This window comes from Rhinatrema bivittatum, chromosome 7, assembly GCF_901001135.1.
Source record: "Rhinatrema bivittatum chromosome 7, aRhiBiv1.1, whole genome shotgun sequence".
NCBI classification, from domain to species: Eukaryota; Metazoa; Chordata; class Amphibia; order Gymnophiona; family Rhinatrematidae; genus Rhinatrema; species Rhinatrema bivittatum.
This window is the reverse complement of record NC_042621.1, coordinates 157,529,314-157,545,838: the sequence shown is the minus strand read 5'-3', so window position 1 is coordinate 157,545,838 and position 16,525 is coordinate 157,529,314.

The following is a 16,525-nucleotide window of genomic DNA, read 5'->3' as shown; positions in this document are numbered from 1 at the left end:
CAAGTGTAAGATACAGTATACCATACACTGGTGACAATTTCCATTCTTGTTACTGATGAAACATAATCTATTATATTTGCAATGTCATACTCCTGCAAAGCAGGGATATTTGTGAATAAATGGCAACTAAACAATGATTGTGCAGCATTTGCCATGGAATATGATATCATAGGAACATGAACCATAGAATAATGACTTTAATATTACAGCAGGAATGGGAATTATCACCATCGTAATGCCACTATAATTCATGATACTTATTAAGTATTATGAAAATTACAATGTGATACTGTATCTTTGATACCTTGTTATGAAAATATAACCTATGATACAATAATGAATGTCATAAGACTGCAGAGTGGAGTATATGAGATATTTATACACTACAAATGCATTTTATAAGCTGAGCTTCCTATTCAGTTTTGTGAGAGGGTATACTGTCCATGGATTCAATTTTACATACATAAGATAAAAAACAATACGTTTTAAACCTAGATATTGAAGCCAAGCTGCAGAAATGATCATGCAGAATTGGGCTTAAGTAGCCTGTTAACTCTAGTAACACCAGGTTACATCAACCAAAATGTCATACAATTTGCTGGCTAAAATAAAGACTGGCAAGCAGGAACATTGTATTATTATCAGTGTGGGTCTCAGAGATGCCACAGCCATTAATTCATTTAGATACTTTAATTTATCTAACTTCATTAGAACAATTGAGGTAAATCCAAAGCAAAAGGTTTGGCAATACAAAAAGCACTTTTCTGGAATATTTAGTTACTATACTAGAGATGGGTGAATCAGTTTGAATAAAATCTACATTTGAAAAAGTTGGTTTTGGTAAATCTAGGCCAACTAGAATAGATGACTTGACTTAGTTATACATGCAAGTAAGAAAAATCCAGCAACAAAGAAAAAATTGAACTCAATTAAAAAAATAGTGGCAGAGGTACTCAGACTCAACTAGATAGGGTCCTAAAAATATATATAAGATCTATGGGTCATAAAAGGTTTTGTCATGCCAGAAGTTGAATGGCAAAACCAAAAAACACATTAAACCGTATTAACAAATTTTAGTTTCAGCTTAATATAACTTTAACATAGGCAGTTACACCCTACCCACTGGCTTCCCAATCCTAAATACACTCTCAAAAATTGCATAGTGACAAATAGGGCTGCAGGTTTATTAAATAATGCATAAACAGAATGACAGAAACTTTTAAACAGCTGCGCGGGCATACACGTACATGTGTATGGTAGCTCATGCACATGGACTTGGCCATTTTATAACATAAGCACGTATATGTGCGTATTATATAAAATTGGTTTTACACACACACTTGTGCACAATTTTGCATTGCCATACACTTGTGTGTGCAAATGCCTGCTCTACCATGTAAATGGGGGGGATTATTTTAGATACGTGTGCCGACACAATTACTAGTTTTCCCAGTCCATTCCCAGGTGGCCCAGGTAAAGGCTCTCGACTTCCTAATCCTCCTAATTAACCTTTATTCCTTTTACCTTATTAGCCTCAACCCTTCAAACCCTGGTGACTAACCCTGATTTTTTTATTATAAAACTTATAAACCGTAAATAGCAGAAGTAAAGTTACGTGGTAGGGGACCCGGAGCATACTTGTGCGCATAAATACATTCACACACACTTTTTAAGTGAACTTCTTGGAATGCCCTTGTCCCATTCATGCACTGCCTCTAGACCATGCCCATATCCCGCCTCTTTTTTGCACTTTTTGATTTGTGTGCATACATGGGCTCTTGTTAAACTCTGCGTGGTGCACACCAGCCCGAGACATGTGCGTATCTCCCTGCTTTGGTGCATGTAGGGCTTTTAAAATTTACCACAGTATAAATATATAACAGCAAATATTATAAAACAATGACATCAATCTTTCCCATTTTGTCATGTATTCATCATTTAATTCCACAAATTGTGGCCATACACCTGATCAATTGCAACATAAGGGATAATAGCCCTTAACTGAGGCTCTGCAGCTGCAATTAGTCATGTGATCAATTGATGATGAGCTGGCTATAATGAAATACTAAGTACCCTGCAGATCACCTCTATCATATCATTAACCTGTGGTAGCTAGGCTATATGGGAAAATATCCACAGTACCTAAATGTAATCCACTTCAAAGTGCTAAAAAGTGAAATATAAATTTAAAAAAATAAAAATAATATGTCCAAACTCCAGGAAATGTGCCCCATCACCAAAATCCCATCATTCCATAGAATCCTGAGTCTTATGGAAGCAGGTCTGAAAGAAACAGCTCTGAAAGATACAGCAAACACTTTTAGGCCAACATCTAGGGAGCTGGGAAATAAAATCTTTCCCACCATACGTGAGGACAGTGACTTGATTGTTGTTTGTCACTGCCAACAAACTCAAGAAATTATCTAAACCAGTATTAGACAGATGCACTCCAGCAGGATAGAATAAATTGGGGGCAGTCAGCCGTTAGCAATTCCCGAGTAAGTATCAGACCACGTAGAAATCCCATGTATTTGGACATTTCCCAGGTCATTAGTTTACAAATCCATTCAAGATTTTTACCATCATGAGCATCTGCCCATATCTTCCTAAGAATAATATTTGACTAAATTAGTTTTGCATAAAGAAACTCATAAGAATAAATAGCAACACACTCTTCATTGTGGAGGTAATTTCCAGACTTACACAGGAGATGCATATGTAACATTAACATATTCACATGTAAGTTGCATGCATGCACGAATATGCCATTTTATAAACCTTAAGAATATGTGTGTACTTGCAATGTCGTGCATAAATATGAACATGGAAAAAATGGGTAGTTTAGGGGCAATTCAGGGTAGGGTTCAGAAGTAAATGCTTGCATTGCTAATTTGAAAGAGGCATTGGCGCATATATTATCAATCTTGCCCATACACTTTTATACCTGCTAACTGACATGTGCAATTGAAATCACTTGTCTTTTGATTGTAGCTTTTTGGTGGGACAAATGGGTAAACTGGTAAAGATTCAAAGTGGAATGCTTAAGTGTCTAGTTGAACTGGTGAAGGTCTGGGTGAACTAGTGGAAGTACCGGTGAACTGGTGATTCCAGATGTGTGTGCAAGAAAATATGTTCAGAAGAAGAGTATGTGCATACTTTTTAAAATACCTGCCTCAGCATTTATTTCTAGATTATTATGAGTACATTGTTATAATTATCTCATGTGTAAAATATGTATGTGTGATTTTATAAAATGGGTAGAGAAAGTATGCGTGTTCCTACATTACAAATATATGCATGTAATGAAAAATATGCATATACTTTGGGAACAGAAACACATGGTATTTTATAAATTGTGTGTCTCCTGCCACATGTACACACAACTTATGTACTATGGGCAGTTTAAAAATTGGGCTCTATATTAATAAGTCCAGTGCCCTTAATATAATAAATGGTGTTGCCACCTAAATGAATCAACAAAATAATGAGAAGCTGCATAATATAATTTGGCTTGTTTCAAAATTAGTAATAGATGATCCCATCAAATGCCTCTGATTTTTAATCAATGGACTTGGATTCAAGAGGAAACTAAGCCAAAATAGAGACCCAGATGCGATTCAGCAGCTATCTTTCAAGCCCAGAAAATGTATGAATGACTGCACATCCAAGTACTTGTCTCTTGGGGTCTGAGAAGCTGCAAAATAAACTAAAACATAATTATAAATATCAGATAACAATCAAATAGAAAATATCAACTAATACATATTTCCTCTAAATCTATTAGAATGCCAGTGCCCCAACAACTGAATTGCTGTTGCAGAAAATCCATGTGAACCTGCAAAGGACACAGTTCTAATTCAAAATGATTGGGTACCAAACAGCCATGGATTAAATCCAGTGGCAGCAAGACATTTATTTAAAAACACTAAAAATTGATATTTTGTCAATGATAAATCATTCTCATGGCTAAACTAAAACATTCCACCCTCCATTCTTTAAGTCAAGAAAAGTTGTGCAGAAGAAACTGGGCATATGATATATCCTATCCTGACATCTGACACAGCATCACTCAAACACCCTTACTCTGTCAATCTGTCTTAAAGCAATAAATATACAGGTAAACAACTCTCTCATATAACTGCATATATTCCTACTGCAAACTAGTATACCCTAGATCTTTTTTTTTTTGACTAGTCAACCATCTCGCTCATCCTAAGAGCTGCAAAAAAGGCAAAAGAAAATGTCATTCTAAAAGAGCCCCTTTATAATTGGACAAGCAAACCTTCAGTAATGCACCAAATAAAGCTATCAATATATCTTGAAAAATGGGAAATCACACCTTCTAAGGAGTACTCGGATGTGCAAATGTACAAAACCTTGTAACAACGTCTTAAAGTAAAAGGAGCTAGTAGGGCCAGTGAAACCATGTAATTTAGAGAAACAAAGCAATACTAAATTAAGATGCAGTCATTGATTGTATTAAACATGTTTTACTTTGACATAGAAAATGAATTGCTCTATTAGAGAAATTACAATACCAATTGATCGCATGAAGAATAAACTCCACAAATCTCTTACATCCTCTATCACAAGCTCCCAAAATTTTCTCCAAAAGTGAGTATTGCAACAAATTCTACATTAAGCTGAAATCAAGTTCCACAGGTTATTCTGCATCATTGTCAGGTATGTGCCGTGTCCAGGAGCAAGCAACCAAAAACAAGACCACTGAAAATTAAATGGTGTTCACAGTTTTATCATCTAAACCTGAACATTTTTAGCTGCAAGAGTAGCATTTAAATGATGAGAATGTAAAATCAAAATTCTTAACACTTCTAAAGAGCATGGGAAGATTGCCTGTTAATTGCCTCCAATTACACACCTATTATCTGAATTCATAACTAGCTTTGTGTTATCCAACCTATTACTTCATACTATTAAGTTACTCAAAACTGGGATAAATACCAGAAAAGTAATATTCTTAGTCCAGCCTTTCAAATTCCAAACCTGTGTCCAAACTTTGTGCATAAAATATATCGCAAATCCCTCCTACCAGAGCTATGTGAAAATAATTCTAAATCTTAATTTGATACTGCTAGAGCCTGCCAAACACATACTCTATTAAACCCTTGAAAAAACAATAAGGGGGAGATCGTTATTCAGCACTTCTACTTAGATGGAATAAGTACTTAACCTGCTTTGGGTGGGTGGGAAATGGGTGTTTTGGGGAGGATCTTAGGATTAGTTAGTGTGTGTGTGTGGTCCCTTGGGCCAAGGCGAGAGGTGGGACCACCCAAAGGGAGGAGCCCCATGAGCCTCACTGTCGGGAGGCGGAGTCTCAGCTGATGTCAGACACAGAATAAAACTAGAGTCTTTATTAAAGAGATAAAATGACACTACCCGCAAAGCGGGGGGGGGGGGGGGTGCCAGAGAGATGGTCTTACTTGAGTCAGAGACGCTGGGTAAATGGGAGATACCCAGAGGGGATACCTCTGTAGAGCTGGTAATGGTCTGCAGGGCGGAAAACCCTGGTGAGGTCTTCAGTAGAGGTGATGATGATCCGTGAAGCAGTGTATACCGAAGGAAACCTTAGTAGAGGTGGGCGTGACCTGCGGAGTGGGGTACACCGTGAAGGTCCTCAGTAGAGATGGTAATGGTCCACAGAGCAGGGTACACCAGAGAGGTTGTAAACCCCACAGGGTGAGATAGGCCCGAGGAAGTCCTCAGTAGAGATGGTAATGGTCCACAGAGCGGTGTACACCAGAGAGGTCCTCAATAGAGTCAGTAAGGCCCGCAGGGCAAGATAGGCCCAAGGAAGTCCTCAGTAGAGATGGTAAACGTCCACATATCGGGGTACTCACGAGGAGAGTAGAGATGGTTCCAGGGAAGCTCCGAGGTACTAGGCAAGCAGAGGTTCCAAGCAAAGGCCCTCCGAGGAGCAGATAGCCAAGACGTGAAAAGGGCCCCCGAGGAGCGGGTACCCGAAATGTCTTACACCGGGAAGCAAGAACAGGAACGCAGGGTCCTCTGAGAGCGAGACAGAATTAGCAAGGATGGGTCTCTTTGCCAAGTCATTGGTAAGCATGGCCTGCTGGCCTAAATATCCTGGAGGGATGATGTCATCCGGAGGGGACATCCCCGAGGTTCCTGCCATGACATGTTTAAGAATGGCCCATGCATGCGCACACGCGCCGAGGGTATGCTGATGGCAAGATGGTGGTCGTTGGCATCCGTGCCACCCTGGGAGGCCTGGGAGCAGTAGGCAGGCTGTCGGTAGCTGGCGGAGGCTGCCAGTCTACCCCACGGAGTCAGGGAGGTGAAGAAAGAGGTGAGCAATAGTGGTCACAGCCGTCTGCGACCAACGGGCATAACAGAGGGGCTACGTATCCAGTTAATGTAGCCAAATAAGTAGCAATATTCAAACATATCCAGCTATGTTAACCAGATAAGTTAGACCTTCTCAATAGGTCTAGTTAGCCGGATAAGACTTATCCGGCTAACTAGCAACTTATTCAGAGTATTCAGCAGTATAGCTGTGCTCACTTAGCCAGATTTGTTTTTAATATCTAGCCCCAAATGTTTAAATTTGCTTTTACCTGTTGTGGAAAACTAATGAAATTATATTTCTCCATCATGCCTTTTATTAAACTTGCTAATCATCAAGTAAACACCCTTCCAAAAGGAATTACCCTAGATATAAAACTCAACTGGTCAATCAAAGATTTTATTTGTTGTAAGGTCATTTTACAACTAAAACAAGCTTCAAAAGCTTGTGAAATTTTTCTATTGGCAACCTTGACTGCATGAGCTGTGAGTCTATTTCTACCTTTAAAAATTTAAGACATGTACAGGAGTCATGTACATGTCCACCACCAAAGGAATTTCTAAATCATAGGCCAAATGTTCAAATGTGATTATTAAATTAGTGCAAACATCCATACTTGATGGACCCACAAAAGATAAACCATCTAAATAATGAATAATTCCATCATAACCCAATGCTTGCTGCAGTACCCAATGAAAAAAAAAAGTTATTATTTCAATGCAAGCACATACAACAAAACATCCCATAGGCATACTTTTGTCAAAGAAATAACAAGATTCAAATTTCCATCCAAACAAATAAAAGTTATGGGGATTAATAGGCAACCACAAGAAGGGAGCTTCAATATCAGTTTTAGCCATGAAATCTCCAGGTCCACAATGCCTGAGCAGCACACTAGAATGATGTAATGAAGCACACTGTACTGAGCAAGAAGCCAGTTCTATAAAATCATCAACAGTTTTACCCAACTGATAGGATAAATTATGGATAAAGCAAAAATGTACCCACGTCTTTCTAATGGAGAAACAACTTCATTCTCAAATGGAGAACTAGAAAAGGGCCAGCATTGTACCCAATACTAATTCTTTACAATTTTATCATTGACAATCTCTTTGTTCCATAGAACAGATTTCACATTCTTAGATTTATGAGAAAGTTAAGGCTGACATATGAAATTAAAAAAAATATATTTATGCTTTCCAACAAAAAGTTTAGCTTCACACCATGTAGGATAAAAAATAGCCACTTATCTAACACTTCCTACTTAATTGGGGACAGAGCTTTGCAAACCTGCTGGGACATGTATTTATTGGAGATCCTGGCCTTTTCCTGTACCAACTGGTTAGGGCGACATAAAAAAGCTTGGTGACTGCATCTGTAAAGTACATTTGTGACAAAATCCACAAGAGGTTCCTGAATTAAAGTTGTAACAGCCATGAATGATCCCACTCCCTTTTTCCAATCCCCTGAGCAATTCACCATGTCAGGAAAAACCTTGCTGTAGAGGGATAAAGTCTTCCGTATCAAGCCAGGAATCCACTGACTTTGAAGGGGTGGTGAGGGAGGGTATGCATGCTTGATGAGCCCAGTTGAAAGTCTGAAAGGATCATGATCATACTGGTGTTAATTCTGTCAACCACACATCCACTTCTCTAAAAAACCCCAAGCATCAGATGTTTCCTTTGCTAGACCTGTTTGGAACTGTTCATCATAATGTAACTAATAATCACCCACCATATGTTCTATGTGAACAAATTATCCTAGCTGAATAATGATGGAGACTAGGATATAAAATTGGTTCAGCTTCCCCCAATATGCCTGCTAAAATATGAAAAACCAAAATCCATTTGTGATTTGGCCACATTATATTTCTTCTTTTACCTTCTTTACTATCATCTCCTTTTTTCTTATCTCTCGCCTCTTGCTCCTTGGTTAATAGAGAAAATATATCAATATATTTATCCCTCAAAATGTTTTGCTTTGATTTCTGAGGGACATTAACATCTAATAGCACAAAAGTTGTTTTCCCACCCAAAATACCCATCAACTCTGTACTCAGAGTAACGATAATTATCACATATTTTACCACAGGTCTGGATGAATGTAACTCGTCATCAGACTCAGACTCTGAAGTCAAAAAAGAATCTGACAAATCCAGAATCAGAAGATTCCTAAACCTGTATTGGCCCATTTCTTATACCTCTGCTCTTGAGCTTCTCCTTGTCTAAGTTCTTAACAATATGTCTAAGGTTCCTTACAAATTCTTTTTCCCTTTTTAACCCTTTCATGCTCTGTAATCAGAACCTTCATTCTGGAAACCTCAGCGACAAGAGCACTAAAAACTGTCTGTCCTTCTGTGAAATCCTGCTGGTCAAGACTTCATCTTGGAGACAATGCCTTCATCCAATGCTTTCCCAAACTACAGTCTTATGTACTCAAGACTACCTTGAGGCCTTCACTGACTGAACTATTGTCTTTCTTTTCTTGGAAGCAGGTGCTGATGGATTTTTATGGGTAATGACTGTGTTGTCATAGAATGACCTGATCTTGCCACAGCACTGTCATTCCTTTGTGAAGTACCTGACAGCATTCTTTTATCTCCCAAAAAGGTCCTGGCTTCTTTGCCATGATTCCATTGCATGAGCAAGATCCAGTGCTCCTCTGAGTGATATGCTGATTAGCCTTACTGCGTGCCATAAAAAGGTTTGCTCAGTTAAACATCTTAAACAAATTTGCATTTCATAATATCTGCAGTACCTGAATGCAACCTATTTTGAAGTACCTGAAAAAGCAGAATATAAATTAGATAAAAATAGGGCTAAGGACAAATAGGAGCCACTAATATAATTTGTTTATATAACACTAAATGCACTCATCAAATAAGCAAAAAATTCCAAAAAATATGACATTATCCATAACATATACTACTCAAAAACCCCAAATAATAAAATCCTTCCTTTGACCAGAAAGCTTTACCCTATCTTCCTTTTAAAAAAGTTGTTCTCTATGTGGACTGTGTAATAAGCTGCAGTAAACTTTTTGTGGGTTTTTGCGCATATGGGGGTAGATTTTAAGAGATAAGCCGTGCTCCGAGTCCGTGTGCGCCGAGTCCGCGTGCGCCAAGACCACGCTGCCTTCCCCCGTTCCCTCCCCCCACCTCACTTTCCCTTCCCTTCCCCTACCTCCCCTGCCCTTTCTCCCCTACCTTTTTCTTCTTCTTCTTTTTTTATTTTAAAACTTACTTCATCCCTGGGGCTGAAATAAGTTGCGCACGTCGGCAGTTGGCCGGCGCGTGATCCCCAAAACAGCAGCCGTGCGGAGGCCTCTGACCCCGCCTCTCCCTGCCCCAGACCACCCCTTTTTGCAAGCCCCGGGACTTACATGCATCCCGGGGCTTTCCGCGTGTCACTGGGCCTTTTTAATTTAGGCCCGGTGCGCGTAGTTCCAGATTTACACACATAACCTTTTGAAAATCCGGCCCATAATCCCCACATTGATTTAATGCGTAAATGCAATAACACAGTCAGCATAGGAAAAACACACACACACCAACCATACAAGAAACTCACGGAAGGTCTTGCACCAGTACATGTAAATGGCATGTAAAGGAGACAATTATCCATTCATGAGCTTTATAGGAAGCCATACTAACAGGGAGAATGATTAGTGTGGGGTTTTTAAGTGGATTTTTTTTAGCTCCTGGGTCAGGGCAGGAGGGAAGTGAAAGAGCTTGTCTGGAGGCGCTAGGGGCTTGCTGATCGAGATCGCTCCTACCACTTTGGCAGCTTTCAAACCAAGTCCTAGTCCCGGCTATGCTGTGGCTCCAGGCAGTGTCGGCACTTATCTGTAGCCTCCAGAGATCTCTGATCTACCTGTTATGGCTCCTGCTCTCTACCAGTGGGAATGATACATGATGAGCAGCCTTGAGGCCTTGGCAAGGAAAAGGCTGCATGGACACAACCACACTAATGCCAGCAATAGAGTAAAAAGGCCAAAGTGGTAGGAGCTGAAACAATTTATTTTCAAATAGTAACCTGAAATAGTTAGAAATGAGTCTGCAATATTTTTCCGTTAGTTTCTATTTGAATGCCTTTTTTTCATGGTGCTTTCTGCATTTGGGCTTTTATGCGGGTATTGGTGCATATATTAGGCATTCTGTAGGTTTCTTTGCATGTATCTCATTTGCATGCCATCCCCTTATTACATCCCATAGAGGTACCTGATTTTGCCACTAATGCTAAAAAAAAATTTGTATAGAAAACTAGCACCAGTTTCAGTGCAGGACTTATTGCATCGTCCCCTATAATCATTACAGAATGACACTAACAAAACAGCAAGTAATAGTACTGTCTTGGTCACCCAATCTCCCACCTGCTGCTATTCTTATTATTTGAAATGTTGAACCACTAATGCCAGAACCAAGAACTCCCACCCTCTGAAATTGCAGCCAAGCTGCAACCCAGACCCACCCCCAAGACCCACTCTCAGGTACTCCAGTCCTCTTACCACAAAATAAATAGACTTGCAACCACACACAAAACCCCCTAGATAACTAGCTCAGAGGAAATGAAATCCATAGACCCTCAGTTCCCACACTTTCAAGGCATCCCAAAACTATGAAACTCTGTCAAGGCCAACTGACACTGTTACCATTGCCACCACTGAGAAAGGCGCCGGAGGCAGCAAACAAGCCATAAAGCACACCAGAACTGGAAGATGGAACTACAACCATACAAGGAGGCAGAAAAAAGACGGGGCCCACAAATTTAAAACACCACCACCAAGAAGCAGTTAAGTAAATATTTTTCTTCATGCACTATGGAGCAAATTGATTGAAGCTCTCTTCCTTGAACACTGGCTCCTCTGCTTGATATCATAGAGTACATGTGTCAGGTAGGGACTGGTCAGCATCCATTGTTGTCACCTCAAGTTCACCCTGTCCCTCTGCGCATAATAATTATCCCCAGACTGGAAATCATCCCAGATACAGGAGCCAGAACCAGGGTACGTTCTGCAGTATTATAATTCTCCTGTTAAATCAGAGGCTTCCTTTATCAGAGTAAAAAGTGTGGAGTATATACATATACTTTTAGGGAGAAATTTTGAGTAACACATGTAAGTATAAGATTCACTGGTATTTTTTTATGTTTACCCTTAGCAAATTTTCAAAAGAAAACTATGGGGCAGATTTTAAAAGTTACGCGCGCAGCCTAAATTAGTGCGCGCTACCTGGCGCGCACAAATATATGCCTGATTTTAAAACATGCACGTGCAGCCACGTTCATGCTCAGCTGGCATTCCCCGTTCCCTCCGAAGCTGCTCTGAAATCGGAGTGACCTCGGAGGGAGCTTTCCTTTCCCCCCCACCTTCCCCTCCCTTCCCCTACCTGTCTCGCCCCCCCAGCCCGAAAAAAAACAAAACGTATCTTTGTTTTCGAAGTTACGCCTGCCAGAGTCCTACCACGCCCCAGACCATCCAGCCATGCTCCCGGACCACCCAGCCATGCCCCCGGACGTCTGCACCACCCCACCCCACCCCACCCCCTTCCCACCCATTCAGAAAAGCCCCAGGACAATCGCACGTCCTGGGGCTTTACGTGCGCCGCCAGGCCTTTTGAAAATAGGCCCGGCATGCATAATCCCCCTATGCACGTAAATCCTTTAAAATCTGACCCTATGGGGAAGATTTTCTAAAAGTGCGCCCACGCAAACAAAATCTGGGTCGGCGCGAGCAAGGGAGTGCACATTTGTGCAACTTGTGCGCTCCGAGCCCTGCGCACGCTGCCCATTCTCTCCGAGGCCGGTCCGAAATCGGAGCGGCCTCGGAGGGAATATTCCTTCCACCCCCTGCACCTTCTCCTCCCTTCCCCTGCCTAACCCCCCCCCCCCCGGCCCTATCTAAACCCCCCACCTGTGTTTTAAATGTTATGCCTGCCAGAAGCAGGCATAACTCGGGCGCGCCAGCTGGCTGCTAGCGCGCGATTCCCCGGCCCAGGACCCATTTAGGAGGCCTCAGCCACGCCCCCGAAATGCCCCCAGGCTGGCACCACGCCCCCCAACACGCCCCCCGGAACGCCCCAAATGTCGCGTCACCCCGACACGCCCCCCGACACACCCCCCCCCCGGAAAGCCCCGGAATTTATGCACATCCGGGGTCTTGCGCGCCCCGCCGAGCCTATGCAAAATTAGCTCGGCACGCACAGGGGGGGGGGGGGGGGGGGTTAAAGGTTTACATGCATAACTTATGTGTATAACCCTTTTAAAATCTACCCCTATGTGCGTTATTTCCTTTGGGGCAGATTTAAAAAGGCTTACATGCATAAATCCAGGCGGATTTAAGCGCGTAGGGGGGTTACGCGCATTGGGCCTATTTTCAAAAGGCCCGGCGGCATGTGTAAAGCTCCAAGACACGTGTAATTCCAGGGGCTAGAAAACATGGGTGGGGCGTTGGTGGTCCGGGTCGGGGCAGGGCATGGCCAGAGGCCTCTGAATGGCTGCTGTGCCGGTGGATCATGCGCCGGTCAACTGCCGGTGCGCGCAAGTTAAAGGTACGGGTTGGTTTTTTTTCCGGCTGCGTACGTATGTTATAAAATCGGGCATACATTTGTCCGCGCACCTTTTAAAATCTGCCCCTTTATGTATTATTTTTAATTTAATTAATGAAACTTGATATGCCACTTAAATCAATGTCTTACTCGACAGTGGTTTAGAATCCAAAATAACATCTTCTCATACGGACTACCACCCCCTATCAACTCTCCATCATAATACACCCATTCTTCCTTACCATTCCCCAATAAATAAAATCTTCCTCAAAACTCAACTTTTGAAAATTACCTACAAGGTAAGCGGATACAGAAGTATCGGTGGATCTTGCATTTGATATTTCTGCTGGTCAGTTATATGCTTGAAAACATGTGAGTAGATATGCATATTCAATCTATTTGCATATTTTCCCTTCCCTGATCCATTTCTGTCTTAAGATGGCCCATTTTTGCCACAGCTAAATCTAGTCAACCAGAAAAACTAGACAGTTAGATTCAGCTACACTGAGTGCTGAAATTTTCATCCTAAGAAATCTCATCAGCTACCTGCTTAGTTACCTGACTAAATCCCTTTCAGGCCAATTCAATAAAGTCTGTGGGAGAGCTGGCACTCCGAGGTGAGAGCCAGCTCTCCCGACGTGTGTCCAGGTACTTCTCCTGGGTGCGCGATTCTTTATTTAAATTAGGGCACGCGCTAATAAGGAGGCGATAGGAACACTAGCGGGTCCCTAGCGCCTCCTTATTGGTGGAAGCGGCGGCTGTCAGCAGGTCTGACAGCTGATGCTTAATTTTACTGGTATCGGTTGTCGAACTCGCTGACAGCCTCGGGTTCAGAAAACAGACGCTGGCATTATTATTTTTTTTAAAGACATGTTTTTTTATTTTTGGGCCTCCGACTTAATATTGCTATGATATTAAGTCTGAGGGTGAACAGAAAAGCAGTTTTTTCTGCTTTTCTGTACACTTGTCTGGTGCCATCTGAAATAAACGCTTGCCTTTGGCAGGCGCTAATTTCTGAGAGTAAAATGTGTGGCTTAGCCGCACATTTTACTTTCTGTATTTTGGGTGACTAACTAATAGGCTCATCTACATGCATTTGCATGTGATGAGCGCTATTAGTTTCAGGGGGGTTGGCCGCGCGTTTTCCATGTGCTATTACCCCTTAAGTATAAGGGGTTATAATTAGGGATGTGAATCATTTTTTGATGATTTAAAACAATTGTCAGATATATTTTAAATCGTCAAAAATCGTTAGAGCCGCGATACAATAGCAATTCCCCCGATTTATCGTCAAAAAATCGTAAATCGGGGGATGGGGGAGGGCGGGAAAACCGGCCCACCAAAACAACCCTAAAACCCACCCCGACCCTTTAAAACAAATTCCCCACCCTCCCGAACCCCCCAAAATGTTTTAAATTACCTGGGGTCCAGTGGGGGGGGTCCCGGCGCGATCTCCCGCTCTCGGGCCACGGCTGCGTTAATAGAAATGGCGCCGGTGGTCCTTTGCCCTTACCATATGACAGGGCAAAGGTAGCGCAGGCGCCATTTTGGTTCCTGTCACCCGACGTCACGAGTGCAGGAGATCACTCCCGGACCCCCGCTTGACCCCCAGGGACTTTTGGCCACTATGTCATACGACCGTCGCCCGTATGACATAGTGAGGGCAAAGATAGCACCGGCACCATTTTGAATATTGGCAATACGGCCCGCGTGCAGGAGGTCGCTCCCGGAACCCCGCTGGACTTTTGGCAAGTCTTGTGGGGGTCAGGAGGACCCCCAAGCTGGCCAAAAGTCCCTGGGGGTCCAGCGGGGGTCCGGGAGCGATCTCCTGCACGCGTGACGTCGGGAGCCAGGAACCAAAATGGCGCCGGCGCTACCTTTGCCCTGTCACATGATAAGGGCAAAGGGCCACCGGCGCCATTTCTCTTAAGGCAGCCGTGGCCAGAGAGTGGGAGATCGTGCCGGGTCCCCCCCACTGGACGCCAGGTAATTTAACACATTTTGGGGGGAGTTCGGGAGGGTGGGGGATTTGTTTTAAAGGGTCGGGGTGGGTTTTAGGGTTGTTTTGGTGTGCCGGATTTCCCGCCCTCCCCCTCCCCCAATTTATGATTTTTTGACGATAAATCGGGGGAATTGTTATTGTATCGTGGCTCTAACGATTTTTGACGATTTAAAATATATCTGACGATTGTTTTAAATCGTCAAAAAATGATTCACATCCCTAGTAATTATAGCATGGGTTATTTTTCCCTATATGCATCACCTTGCACTTATACACATTAAATTTCATATGCCATTTGGATGCCCAGTTTTCCAGTCTCACAAGGTCTTCCTACAATTTATCACAATCTGCTTGTGATTTAACTAATCTGAACAATTTTGTGTCATCTGCAAATTTGATTATCTCACTTGTATTTCTTTCCAGATCATTTATAAATATATTGAAAAGTAAAGGTCCCAATACAGATCCCTGAGGCACTCCACTGTCCACTCTCTTCCACTGAGAAAATTGTCCATTTAATCCTACTCTCTGTTTACTGTCTTTTAGCCAGTTTGCAATCCACGAAAGAACATCGCCACCTATCCCATGACTTTTTACTTTTCCTAGAAGCCTCTCATGAGGAACTTTGTCAAATGCCTTCTGAAAATCCAAGTATACTACAACTACCGGTTCACTTTTATCCACATGTTTATTAAGTCCTTCAAAAAAGTGAAGCAGATTTGTGAGGCAAGACTTGCCCTGGGTAAAGCCATGCTGACTTTGTTCCATTAAACCATGTCTTTCTATATGTTCTGTGATTTTGATGTTTAGAACACTTTCCACTATTTTTCCTGGCACTGAAGTCAGACTAACCAGTCTGTAGTTTCCCGGATCGCCCCTGGAGCCCTTTTTAAATATTGGGGTTACATTTGCTATCCTCCAGTCTTCAGGTACAATGGATGATTTTAATGATAGGTTACAAATTGCTACTAATAGGTCTGAAAGTTCATTTTTTAGTTCCTTCAGAACTCTGGAGTGTATACCATCGGGTCCAGGTGATTTACTACTCTTCAGTTTGTCAATCATGTCTACCACATCTTCTAGGTTCACCGTGATTTGATTCAGTCCATCTGAATCATTACCCATGAAAACCTTCTTCATTACAGGTACCTCCCCAACATCCTCTTCAGTAAACACTGAAGCAAATAAATCATTTAATCTTTCCGCGATGGCCTTATCTTCTCTAAGTGCCCCTTTAACCCTTCGATCATCTAGCGGTCAACTGACTCCCTCACAGGCTTTCTGCTTTGGATATATTTTAAAAAGTATTTACTGTGAGTTTTTGCCTCTACGGCCAACTTCTTTTCAAATTCTCTCTTAGCCTGTCTTATCAATGTCTTACATTTAACTTGCCAACGTTTATGCTTTATCCTATTTTCTTCTGTTGGATCCTTCTTCCAATTTTTGAATGAAGATCTTTTGGCTAAAATTGCTTCTTTCACCTCCCCTTTTAACCATGCCGGTAATCGTTTTGCATTCTTTCCACCTTTCTTAATGTGTGGAATACATCTGGACTGTGCTTCTAGAATGGTATTTTTTAACAATGACCATGACTCTTGGACATTTTTTACTTTTGTAGCTGCTCCTTTCAGTTTTTTTCTAACAATTTTTCTCATTT